Genomic DNA, 13,544 nt, shown 5'->3' with positions numbered 1-13,544 from the left:
AAGGTAAACGTTTCTCAGCGAATAATAAGGCAAGAGACTGGCCCTCAGCAACTGGCTAACGCCCGGCCGGAGGAAAAAGTAAGAAGAATATTTCTAGCCAAATACTAAGGAGTACTGGCCCTGGTTTCTGCTGTTAACGCAGACTTCTGATTTCTGAACAAGGATTTTCAAGACCAAATCTGTTCAATTGAAACACATACATTTTTCCGTGAGCGTTTATGAAAAACCTTCTCTTTACGGATCATAAAGTAAAAAATCAAAGTTTTAGTGCATAGTATTCGAAAATAATAGTGTCATGATGTCCTGACTGTTCTAAATTTGGAGGACATTTTAAGAAATATAAAATCCTTACTTCTAAGTAATAAGTAGAAAAATAATAATAAATATTATTATTATTATTATTATTATTATTATTATTATTATTATTGATATTAATAACAATAATAATAATAATAATAATACGAATTTTAACCTTACAATATTTTACACTAAAATAAAAATCTGAACCATGCCTTATTAGACATAAAATATTACAAGTTTATAGAAAATATTATTCGTTATACCCGTGCTGTAAAGAAAATGTTAATTTCTATAATTCATGCAATCATTTGGAGTAAACACTTATTAAAATATCATTATTGTGAATATCATTATTATTAGCATTACTCTAAAAATAGTAATAATAGTTATAATAATAACCATACGCATTTATTCGAGATATTGTCATTTCCTCGACACGCCAAAACTAATGTTTGTCGGTAGCTATCAACTTGATTTTTTTATGTGCTCCTTTCTTAATAAGGGAACCTCGCTCAAATGAAAAAATAGGTGTTACAAAAAGAACCAACATGACAAACTGGAATAACAGTTAGTATTAATCTTAGAAGGCTAAGGTCCAAATCCACCTTAATTTTAGACCCAAAAAGAGTTGTGTAGCAGCTCCCGAAACGTATCATTTGATTGGCTCGATACCCAAGCTGAAAACAAAGCAGTAATTAGCAGCTCTCGCAACCGGCTATTATTAGGTATTGTAATCAGCTTCTATTGTTTAAGTCTAAGTCATTGCTTCAATTGTTTAGTCTTTTGGGTTTGGGTATCGAGACAATAACATACCTTTCGAGAGGTCCTACACGACTCAAGCCAAAAAGGGTTATTTATTACTATTGACACTTTATTTAAATCAGCTGTATGAGTCGCTTTGTATATAAGTCACACTGTACTCTTTACAGTAACCACGCACATAGCTATATCATATTTTGAAAGTTTATTTGGGTCAACAAACTTACAGGTATTGTAGCGCACTAAGTCCTGAGAAAACATTTTCTGGGAGGTGAGTTATTTCATTGTTATAAAGCAATCTAGAATTTAAAAAAAACATGAAACGTAATGTCTATGGAAACTAGTCCAAAACTAAGAAGCGAAGTTTTACTCATGTTAACACTCCTTTTTAAAGCACACTCAGCAACATTACAGCATTCGAACTAAACAAGAACAATTCCATGAACTCCATTTTAGCTTTTATTGCAGTTTCGTTCTTAGCATTCGCTGATCACAGCTTTATTCGATTCTACTTAGATAAGAGCAGTACAATTAAACCCAAATGACCTCCATGGAGCCCTCCATGGAGCCCCAAGTTTTCGCGCATAGTGTTCGGAAATAATATAGTTTCATGATGTCCTGTTTGATCTAAATTTGGAGGACTTGTTGAGAACTATAAAACCTTTCTTTCTAAATAATAATAATAATAATAATAATAATAATTTTAAACGTACAATATTTTACAAAAAAATAAAAATCTTAACCAAGCTTAATTAGACGTTACAAAAAATTACAAATTTATAGAAAATATTATTCGTTATACCCGTGGTTTATAAAGAGTGTTCATTTGAATAATTCGTGCAATCATTTGGAGTAAACACTTATTAAAGTTTAATTCTTATCATTGCCATTATTATTAAAAATGATATAAAAATAGTAATAGTATATTCGAGATATTGTCATTTCCTCGACACCAAAACTAATGTTTGTCGGTAACAATAAACTTGATTTCTTTATGTGCTCCTTTTTTTAATAAGGGAACCTCGCTCAAATGAAATAGGTGTTACAAAAACTTAATCAAAGTGCCAGTGTCGTTGCTCGTGGATATGAAAGTTACCTCTATTGTTTAAAATTGGCAGGCTGAAGTTTTCTTAATGCATTAGCATTGATAAATGGATAATTGTGTAACAGCACGATGGGCTCTCATATGCAACTAGATACCCAAAATAATGCATGTATGTGAGGTAATCCCCTTTGCTGGAATTCAACCCTGTGAAATAAGTATACCATTTCTCCAATAGGCATAAGATAAATCTTTAACACATCCTCTATAAAGAGCTGTACCATGTGTTCAAAGTTCGTTGCACAGATGACACGGTAATTTTGAATAAGGTCTGATTTTTGTTGCCAGGTCATATTGTTAATGTCATCAGGTTTAGCAAGTAGCGCAGATCCATTCAGTAATATTGACACTTTTTGTGCTAGTTATACATTCCTCCAACAAACCTTGTGAATATTCATCACTATATTTGATATTGTTACACTTAAAAACAGATGATGTGAACCATAACTGATCACAGGAAGTGCATATATATTCAGGGCCATGTGTTATCGTATCACGAAAAAGACTGAATCACTTTTGACATGAATGTCGAATAGAGTCTTGACCTTGACAAATTTCAGTTTGGTTTAGGCTTGAGCTCTGCACAGCTTTCCTTTAATGGTTTTATGCTTTTCTATTTAGGTCTCTGATATGTTCTGGATTGCTTTTCTTTTCCTATTCCCTTGCTGCTTCAATATTTTCAGATCTGTTTTGGCGTTTTGTGTTGTTTTTCTTTTCCCTGAACTCTTCAAGTGATTTTGTCTCTTCCGCTTGATAGATTCTCTCATATAAGCTCTTTTTTGCCACTGCTTTGTAGAATTTATTACTGACACTCACATCATTTTTGGCCATCGTTAATTAATCGATTATTACCAGGCTCTGAATAATTGTTGACATTGGTAAAACCGCTGATTTCATAACCTGATATACTGTCATTATAATACTGAAGTGCTGAAACATAGTTTCTTCCATCTAGATGTCCAATGTTCACAGTAGTTCCCTGTTGTCTGCTTATAGGACTCAGTCTGATAGATTTACGGTGGTTTCGCCCCGTAGCGAGTTCGCCCACTATACAACCGAGTTCGCCCCACAGTTTACCAAAGTAGATCGAGTTCGCCCCATTTTCGTGCAATCTTTTAGTTATGAAAAGGTCTTGACAGATCGTCGCGTTCGCTGAGTCACCGTGATTGGCCGTGGATATCTCAATGCGAGCAAAACTGGGGAGAGTATACTCTACCCAGGTTTCACTCACCTTGAAAAACCAAGATGGCGGCCTATTCTAAGATTGGAAAGCTAAGGAATGGGAATATCAGGTGGTCGATAATATAATTATTGGTCATAGCTTTTATTTGATATGGTGGGTCCTAAAGGAGCCGTTTTGTTTTAGCACCTGTAGAGTGCAATATCGAGCGCTAGGCTCAACCTACAGGATTTTGGTCCCCTTTACTCGACTGGGCCATAGAGATGGGCACATGCTCTCAGCAGCTGGTTTGCCGTCTTCTCCTCTTTTCTGTAAGAGTCCCAAAGGCTGAAGATCTTTGACTGCAGCTCTCTGTAAGCTTTCTTCTGGTGACGCCGCAACTTCTTCTCTGACACGAGCCTGATCTGTAGGGAGGCAAGCTTCGCTTCCCCGTGAAGTAACTGGAGCATAATGTAGAATGGCAATTTGGATCTGCCTTGTGCGCGTTTGTTTAGACCATTGTGCCAACCTTCGACGTCGTTGTTCGTCCGCACAGATTGGCCGAACACACACCAGCTGGATGGAGGCCATGCGGAGCTAGTTATCCACGTAGTGGACTCGGTAGTGGCATGTCGCTGCAACTGATTGAAGATTGGAACAATCTCATCCTCTGGAAGGAACGGGAGGGCCATGTACTTCCGCAGCAGCGAGTAAGTACCTTGGTCGGTTGTATACGCCGTCTGCAGGCCAATTTCTTGTACCTATAAATAAGTAAAATATCCAAAAATAAGTAACCCGGTTTAATTGTCAAAACGTATTTCAACAACTCCTCTTCCATATGTAATGGCAATTCGACAATCATTGTCCCTGCAAAGTTCCATAGATGTTCTTAAGTCATTTGTTTTATTTAGATAATTTTAGCTTCAATGTTCTTAAGGTTCTTTTTGAGTGTATAGTATACGAAAAACCGCTCACATACCTTTCTCCACAGTGCTTGCGTCCAGTGGAATACACTATATATCAATAATAGCTAATAGTGAAGAAAGATTAGTGATTCTTAAAAGATTTTAACTATGATTCATGTTTCATGATTCCGCTTGTTCCGACCTTTGGTCGGACAGTGCATTGCCAGTCAGTGTTGTTGCCCCGCCGTCTTTTAACATTGTAGCTAAAACCACGATTGTCAACTAGCTTTGGTTTTCCCCTCTTCGTGGAGTCGTCCACAATCTCGAACTCCAGGTGGAAACTGTCTTCATGAGGCTGGGGAGCGGGTTCGGTAATCGATGACTCGTCAGCAACAATGGCTTCAGAAGGTAAGGGGAGGCCTGATGACTCCTGAGGAAAAAAAGGCTTTGGTTACCTTTCAAGTTCAAGTCAAATTTATTGTGTAAATACGCTTAGCTTTTGTGAAACAGGAAAAATAAGGCTTTGGTTACATCTCACGTTCAAGTCAAGTTTCTTGTGTAAATACGCTTAGCTTTTGTGAAACAGCTCACCAGCTATACAGATAGCTGCCAATAAGAACAATTTCGCTAAAAAGTGAGAATCCTATGGTTTTTTATAATGAAACTAAACTTACCAAAGTTGCATGTACGTTAAAATCGGCGGGACTGGCAGGTGGATCGAATTCGGGTGGATCAAACACAGTCGAGTTGAGATCATCCTCCAAGCGCGTACTTTCCAGTGGGTTAACAGAACAGGGGGCACAGCGCCAATCAATAGGTTGTCCTGTCTGGACAGCGACGCGGTACTCTTGCTGCGTTATGCCGGTTCCGCACGTTCGGTGTTGCCATTGTTGGCAGTCGTGACATTGCAAGCCTTCCTGGCGAGCACGAACAGGAAACGTGCAGAAAATACAGAGATCCATCGTGTACGTAATTGAGTTGTACAGATTCGTGATGATAGTGGCTTTAAAGCGGATAAGCTAAAATGGCACGCTTTCCCACGTTTTATACACACTGATGGATCAGAAAGTTCACGTCACCTTTTCATTGGTTCTTTCAAAACAATACAACGTTGAGATGAGAGAGTTTACTTCTCATTGATATTCTAATTATGTTTCGTTATCACAATACTCTCCTAATGAGTTCTTTTTTTCTCACCTCAGTTCCTTTGTAATAAAAGTTAATGGATTCGCATCTCGATTGATGTTTGAGCTGTTCGCAAGAAATAAGTAAAGAATTGACTCGAACGATTAGAAAGAAAGACATGCGCCCTTTAAAAAAAAAGGACTTCACTTGAACGGCATGTCTTTTAAACAAATCAGAGCACAAACCAGCACAATAGACAGCTTACATAAAGACTTCACAAGTGAGACTTTTTTCTACTTACAATAGACTTTACGAGTGACATTTTTTTCGCAACTCAATTCTGAATGCTAATAAAATAAAAGACTCTAGACTTTACTAAAGGTACGCTCTCATTTCCTGAATTCTAACTAAACTTTAATAGACTCGACACTGACTCGATAGGTTTTGATTTGATCGCGGATAAATCTCTGCGAGTAGCAGCGCCTTGCTACGAGTTTGTCAGCGGTGAATATCGTAAACAACATATCAACGGTTTGTTCGCCAGGTAAGCCTAGATTCTAAAAGGGAGCGAAAACAGTTAGTATTACTTTATCATAACGGGGTCCAACTACGTGGGGCGAACTCGATATATTTGGGGAGGCGAACTAGATAAGTTACGGGCCTAACTCGAAGGGGCTAACTCGCAACGGGGCGAAACCACTGGCTTCCGTCTGATAACAGTCACTGGTGCCCACCCCTCAATGGATTCATTTATACGTATTGTAACATTTAATACATTGCAAACTGCTTGCACAACAAGTGCATCACACCATGTATGTTGCTGTGACAACAAACGCACAATTGCTCTGTAATTGGTCCAATAAATTTTTGACGGTTGTTTCTGATGGATTCAACTCCAGCAGCATGCACATTCATGTGATAGGAAGGATCATTGTATAACTGGTGGGCAACAGAAGAAAAGAAGCATGAACTATCTGAGGTACATTCTAGTGCCTTCTATCCTTTTTGAGCTGATCGAGCCTGCAACAGTGCTATAGAAGGATTTCTCAGTATTGTATGTGCTGTATGTGTACTCGTTCCATAAGCAACAGGGCCTGGGTTCGATTCAATGTCTCCTGATGTCAATAGCTTTTCTCTTGATAGACAATAATTCTCATTTTGTTGGTTCAATTTTGTCGAATGCGTAGTAGCAGATTGATCTTGAATGCACAATAGAACTGACAAGTCTTTTTTGTGTTCAGCGGTCCTGCGGGTAATAAGATAAAAATGACGATTAGAATCTCCTACTCTCGAAGATTGTTACGTCTGAGTTGCGGTCTAGGTATAGAGATATAATATTTTCCAAAAGCAAGAGATAAACACTTTCTCAACTCAGAAGAGCTCAGTCCTTATATAAATAATGCACCATACACTTTCTAATTACCTTGTCTTTCTGAAACAAGCTCGACGTTTTCTTGAAAGGAATTAATCCTGGAAGGTTCTCTGTCCCGGGGAGCATGTACTGCCTCAGCCCTTGCTCTATCGCAGGAGGTTGGTACGGATTCATCAGTTTTCGTTACATAATCAGTGACCGAGTCTTTCGACAGTTCTTCATTATGGTCCACCACACAAGCACTAGTGTCTGGAAGCATGGATTGCTTGGTTGCCTCACTGTTTTTCATGTCAAGGATGTTGTTCAAGTTGTATTCACGTGACTTTGATGACTCATAGCTTGCAAAACTTCGTGATAGCTTTGATAAACATTGGTATACTTTGATAGCTTCGATGTTACTCTCCAAATGGCAGTCACCTTCCAAATAGAATTTATTTATCCCCCGTGAGCTTAGGGGATGAACAGGGACTGTCTTCTCACCATGTGTCTGTCGATTCCATTTCTACATGTACTGAAGTCGTCGCGTTGGTCAGTTAAAGGCGGTGCACAATTAATTGCACCAATGTGTACTTGTTCAGAATATTTTGCTTCACCTTCCAAGAAAGCCATTTCTTTAATTCTTCCGTTTCTTGCTTCTAAATGCAGCGGAAGGTGCTCAAACACTTAAGTATAAAAGCGAAATGCAACAATGGCGGCGCACAACCTCGCAAACAGGAAGTCACAGCTTTCTATGCTGTGTCGTGATTATCCATCCTGATTGGCTTATTAGATCGAACTTCCGGTTACGCAGGAGTGACACATTTGCATAAAGAACCTCTCCAAAACTCGTGGATATATCCACGAGTAAAAACCAACATGACATACTGGAATAACAGTTAGTATTAATCTTAAAAGGCTAAGGTCCAAATACACCTTAATTTTAGACCCAAGAACAGTGATTTATTACTATTGACTCTTTAAGGTCTAGATAGCAGCAACAATATAGATATTCGTATAAACATAACAACTTTCTTTAATTTTCCAGACATGTTTCGACGGTACATCCGTCATCTTCAGTGTTACATATTTTGAAATCGCCGTTGAATTTAAAGCGCGCGCGATCTTACAAACTTCGTTACATTGCGTTGTCAATATTGCGTATTAAATCAAAACAGAACAAAACAAAAATTTAAATGAGTGACGCTTAGTTCCTTACAGGGAGAGAGTCAGGTTAATGTGTTTCACCTGCTGGTTGAGATCGGGCTTCTCCCATTTTATATACATGGATTCCTTAAGCTTCACTTGGTACTTAGTGGCTGCAGAGTCCAGGATCTCGAAGCAATCCTGTGTGCAGGATGCCTTACAAGACTCTGAACTCTGCAGATGTTTAAAAACGTTCGAAGATCTGTCTGAAAGTAAGTGCTCGCGCACTCGTGTGGAGAAGTGTCGGCTGGTTTCACCAACATAACAAGCATTACAACTTGCACACGAAAATTTATAGACCACACGCGTGCGAAGCCCTACAGGGACAGCATCTTTCACATTAAAAAGACTCCTGACTTTGAAAGTAGTGAAGACTAACCTTATATCAATAGGTTTACATAACCGATTAGCAAGTTTGCGTATACACCTCTGTGCCGTGACTGAGAAGTGCCCAACGTAAGGGATTTTAAAGAAAAACTTAGGTGTTTCCTGGGGCTCGATTCCTGAATGAGACTGTGTTTTCCCTCCCTTGACTGCTGTCTGAATATATTTAGAAATATATTTGTTGATAAGGTTTTCAGGGAAGAGATTCCTCCGCAGAATGACAGACAATTTTTGAAGATCAGTATGGAACCCCATCCAAGTGTTGTTTATCTTAAAAGTTCTATCAATCAAGGTTTTGATTAACCCCAGTTTGTAGGTAAAGGGGCAAAAACTCAGATAACTGGTGAGCAAACCTGTGAAAGTTTTTTTCCGGTAAACGGTGGTTATACTTTGGTGCGGGTCAGTGTTATTGATTAGAACATCTAGGAAAGGTAGAACATGGTCAGCCTCCCGTTCCATTGTAAAGCGTATATTGGGGTGTTGATTGTTGATGTAATTGAAGAAAGGGTTGCATCCCGTTCAGAGCGGAAAAGGCAAAATGTATCGTCTACGTAGCGACGATAGAATAAGACCTCTGAATCCCCGTATTGATCCAACCATATATTCTCATGGTGACCCATAAAGAGATTGGCTAGAACAGGGGCAAGGGGGGACCCCGTGGCTACACCATCCACCTGGTCATAGAAGTTACCCTTGAACAGGAAGTGAGTTTCCTTGGTAGCAAACTCAAACAACCTTTTAAGATGTTGTTTACTAAGTTTCAAACCTGGGTTACCCTCAGTTATATACTTGACGGCAAGGTTAATACAATCATCTAGAGGGATGTTGGTGAAGAGGCTTTCAACATCGAAGGACACCATGAACATCCCATGCAAAGACAGCTCATTGATTTCCTTCACAAAAGTGAAGGAATCTGAAGCAATGAGTGTGGATGGAATATGAGGTTGGAGTAGATTACTTAAGTATTTGGCCAAGCTGTAGTTGTAGGTGCCTATGGAGGAAACTATGGGCCGAAATGGTGGGGTGGAATTTGGCGCTCGTGGTTTGTGCATCTTAGGGAGACCATAGATCCTAGCAGGCTGGGATCCACTTGGATAAATGGCCTCATAAACTTCAGGATCAAAGTGACCTTTTTTCTAAGTTCTCTAAGATAGCGCTGGAGTTTCCCTTCCCGGGTAAGGGTAGGGTCGGATGTAAGGACCCTGAATTTAGTAGTGTCGTTAATGATTTTAAATAAACCCTTGTCATATTCTTGTCTATCTAAAATTACTACCCCATTACCCTTATCTGGCCGCAATATTACAATGTTCTTGTTCTTTCTTAGTTCTTTCAGAATCCTGTGCTTTTTCAAATCCGAGGCCGTGGGTCGATATGATGACACGTACGTGTGAGCCAAATGTGACAGTTCGGTAGCCAGTTTACCCGTGTCCTTGCTCTCCTTGAGATTCTTTAACATCCTCTGACTAATCAATTCAAAGCATGCGAAGATGTCCGTTTTGTTGATCGAAGGTGGGCATATCGAGTGGGTAAGTCCATATTTTAGAACATTCAACTGATCAGTGTTGAGAGAAACCGATGAAAGATTGGTGACAACTTCGTCTGACTTGAAAGGAAGGACCGAGTTTTTCGTGAGGTTTTTAAGTTTCTTTTCGTGGGTTTTGATGAAGTCCTTCACCCCTTTCGTCACGTTGTGGTCAATAGACTTGTGAAAAATATAACGGTCAATACTGCTTATTATTATATGGCTCTGTCTTACGAGGACTGGGAACTACAAAATTCACGAATTTGATTGGCTAAAATCGATATTGACCGCGGTCTAGATTTTCCCATCTAGACCGGTAATGTTTTGCGGTGAAAAGATGCAAACTAAAATGCAAAAATATTGAGTATTTTCCTCTCCCAATATTTATTTATGGAAGTGCCAAACAGCATGATGACAAAAGAGAGGATGACGAGCAAACTTTGACAGAATTAAGTTCAGCTCATCGCCGTTCGCAAGCAAAATGTCAGTTAGTACGAACCAGTTACATTAAACGAATTAAATTGTTCTTGTTTGGCCATATAATAAACATCTTATTAACCGAGCTAGGTCGGTCTGTATGGGAGAATCTTGACCTCGGTCGCTGGTACAGACCTCACTGCGTTCGGTCTGTACTGGCGACCTCGGTCAAGATTCTCCCATACAGACCTCCCGCTCGGTTAATAAGAACTAAGTGTTTCAGAAATGCGATTATTAAGTCTGTCCCTTTGGAGGACTAACCTGTAATGTTCCTTGGTGCGTCTGTTTACCGGAAAAAAACTTTCACAGGTTTGCTCACCAGTTATCTGAGTTTTTGCCCCTTTACCTACAAACTGGGGTTAATCAAAACCTTGATTGATAGAACTTTTAAGATAAACAACACTTGGATGGGGTTCCATACTGATCTTCAAAAATTGTCTGTCATTCTGCGAAGGAATCTCTTCCCTGAAAACCTTATCAACAAATATATTTCTAAATATATTCAGACAGCAGTCAAGGGAGGGAAAACACAGTCTCATTCAGGAATCGAGCCCCAGGAAACACCTAAGTTTTTCTTTAAAATCCCTTACGTTGGGCACTTCTCAGTCACGGCACAGAGGTGTATACGCAAACTTGCTAATCGGTTATGTAAACCTATTGATATAAGGTTAGTCTTCACTACTTTCAAAGTCAGGAGTCTTTTTAATGTGAAAGATGCTGTCCCTGTAGGGCTTCGCACGCGTGTGGTCTATAAATTTTCGTGTGCAAGTTGTAATGCTTGTTATGTTGGTGAAACCAGCCGACACTTCTCCACACGAGTGCGCGAGCACTTACTTTCAGACAGATCTTCGAACGTTTTTAAACATCTGCAGAGTTCAGAGTCTTGTAAGGCATCCTGCACACAGAATTGCTTCGAGATCCTGGACTCTGCAGCCACTAAGTACCAAGTGAAGCTTAAGGAATCCATGTATATAAAATGGGAGAAGCCCGATCTCAACCAGCAGGTGAAACACATTAACCTGACTCTCTCCCTGTAAGGAACTAAGCGTCACTCATTTAAATTTTTGTTTTGTTCTGTTTTGATTTAATACGCAATATTGACAACGCAATGTAACGAAGTTTGTAAGATCGCGCGCGCTTTAAATTCAACGGCGATTTCAAAATATGTAACACTGAAGATGACGGATGTACCGTCGAAACATGTCTGGAAAATTAAAGAAAGTTGTTATGTTTATACGAATATTGACTCTTTGTTTAAATCAGCTATATGAGTCGCTTTGTACATAAGTCACACTGTACTCTGTACAGTAACCAGGCACATACCTATGTCATAATTTGAAAGTTTATTTGGGTCAACAAACTTACAGGTCTTGTAGCGCATCAAGTCCTAAGAAAACATTTTCTGGGAGGTGAGTTATTTCATTGTTATAAAGGGATCTAGAATAAAAAAAAAACATGAAACGTAATGTCTATGGAAACTAGTCCAAAACTAAGAAACGAAGTTTTAACTCATGTTAACAGTGCTTTTTAAAGTACACTCAGCAACAGTACAGCATTCGAACTAAACAAGAACAATTCCATGAACTCCATTTTAGCTTTTATTGCAGTTTCGTTCTTAGCATTCGCTGATCACAGCTTTACTTGATTCTGCTTAGATAAGAGCAGTACAATGAAACACAAATGACCTCCATGGAGCCCATGCAATCGACTCAGAGCGATCAAATCAAAGGAAAAATGGATGACAGTGGACAATTCTTTGTGGAGTATCCAGGGGCAAAGCTGTGTCATATTGTGAATTCGAATTAAACAAGAACAATTCAATGAATTTCATTTTAGCTTATATTGCAGTTTCGTTCTCAGTATTTGCTGATCACGGCTTTACTCGATTCTACTTACTTAATAAATAAGAGCAATACAACTAATTCCAATTGTCCTCCATAGGGTCTACAGGAACGACTCAGCGCGAACAAATCAAAACAAAAATGGATGACACTGGATTTGATAGTTTCAAAGAAAACAATAAAAAAGACTAAAAAAGAACACCAAAAAGCTGGAAAAATCATACAAAATCAAAAGTATTTAAACAAAGGTAACCGTTTCTCAGCGAATAATAAGGCAAGAGACTGGCCCTCACCAACTGGCTAACGCGCGGCCGGAGGAAAAAGTAAGAAGAATATTTCTAGCCAGATACTAAGGAGTACTGGCCCTGGTTTCTGCTGTTAACGTACACTTCTGATTTCTGAACAAGGATTTTTATGACCAAATCTGTTCAATTGAAACACATACATTTTTCCGTGAGCGTTTATGAAAAACCTTCCCTTTACGGATCATAAAGTAATAAATCGAAGTTTTCGCGCATTGTGTTCGGAAATAATAGAGTTTCATGATGTCCTGATTATTCTAAACTTGGAGGACTTGTCAAGAACTATAAAATCTTTATTTCTACATAGTAATAATAAGACTAATAATAATAATAATAATAATAATAATAATAATAATAATAATGATGATGATTTTAAACAAACAATATTTTACAATAAAATAAAAATCTTAACCAAGCTTAATTAGACGTTATAAAAAATTACAAATTTATAGAAAATATTATTCGTTATACCCGTGGTGTATAGAGAGTGGTCATTTCCATATTTCGTGCAATCATTTGGAGTAAACACTTATTAAAGTATGATTATTATGATTTCATTATTACTACCATTGCTATAAAAATAGTAAAAATATATTCGAGATATTGTCATTTCCTCGACACCAAAACTAATGTTAGTCGGCAACAATAGACTTGATTTCTTTATGTGCTCCTTTCTTTAATAAGGGAACTTCGCTCAAATGAAAAAATAAATGTTACAAAAAGAACCAAAATGACATACTGGAATAACAGTTAGTATTAATCTTAGAAGGCTAAGGTCCAAATACACCTTAATTTTAGACCCAGGAACAGTTATTTATTACTATTGACTCTTTGTTTAAATCAGCTGTATGAGTCGCTTTGTATATAAGTCACACTGTACTCTGTACAGTAACCAGTCACATACCTATGTCATAGTTTGAAAGTTTATTTGGGTTAACAAACTTACAGGTCTTGTAGCGCACCAAGTCCTAAGAAAACATTTTCTGGGAGGTGAGTTATTTCATTGTTATAAAGGGATCTAGAATAAAAAAAAACATGAACCGTAATGTCTATGGAAACTAGTCCAAAACCAAGAAACGAAGTTTTAACTCATGTTAACAGTGCTTTTTAAAGT

This window comes from Montipora capricornis, chromosome 4 (assembly GCF_036669925.1).
Source record: "Montipora capricornis isolate CH-2021 chromosome 4, ASM3666992v2, whole genome shotgun sequence".
Classification (NCBI taxonomy): domain Eukaryota; kingdom Metazoa; phylum Cnidaria; class Anthozoa; order Scleractinia; family Acroporidae; genus Montipora; species Montipora capricornis.
Note: the sequence above shows the minus strand (reverse complement) of the source record.